This window comes from Mya arenaria, chromosome 2 (assembly GCF_026914265.1).
Source record: "Mya arenaria isolate MELC-2E11 chromosome 2, ASM2691426v1".
In the NCBI taxonomy this organism is placed as follows: Eukaryota; Metazoa; Mollusca; class Bivalvia; order Myida; family Myidae; genus Mya; species Mya arenaria.
The window spans coordinates 57,020,589-57,021,457 of NC_069123.1; positions in this window are offsets into that span (position 1 = coordinate 57,020,589).

Here is an 869-nt window from a genome sequence, read left to right on the forward strand (position 1 = left end):
TACGAAGTCTTACATTATAACGGCCCTGAATATTGTTGTTGTTTTTCTAAAATTATTTTATATACCAAATATTCCCCGAATAGATGAAAGTTACACAGAACTTTTATTCCTTTATGTTTCTCAACCTCTTACGCGGTAATCTCCCTTGGCGAGCAGCGAAAAGGGAAGTTTAGAAAAAAAACTAACATTAAGCTTAATTTTTTGTTATGCAAATATCATTGAAAAGAATAAATTCCAGATTATTCCCTCATAATGTATAGTCTTTTTATATCCATTTTATTTACTCACAACAGTCATGTGTGTTCAAAAAAACCCAAATACTATTGTATCAGTAGTATCAACAATGTCTTTCGAACAAATGTATACCTAGCATGCTATTATTGAAGTAAATAAGTAATTTGTTTGGTGATCTACATTCCTGTTCTTCTTCTTTTATTGCGCCGATTTGATGTAATGCATCATCTTTTTCTTGTTTTCTTTGCACCACTGTAAAGTGGTGGAGCTGGCGTTTAGTGGCTCTATACCCTCGTAATCTGCTTCTCTTCATGTTTAATTGCATTATTGCTATTTTATCGATAAAAAGTTTTCTTTACTTCTGTAAAGATATATTCGAAAAAGGTACTTACAGTCACCAGCATTTATAGACATGCTTATCATCATGTACTTAAAAGTTAATCAGCCTCAACAGTTTAATCTTATTAATTCAGTAGTATAATGCAAGTGTTGTGATTCTTGTGTTGGATTGAATGTACACAGGTATCAATGAAATGGAACAAATTTGACCTTATCGCTGAATCCAAGTTATTAACATGACATAGATAAAGTATTTCCGGAAACCGATGGGCGATATTATGTTTGTTTTTGGCATT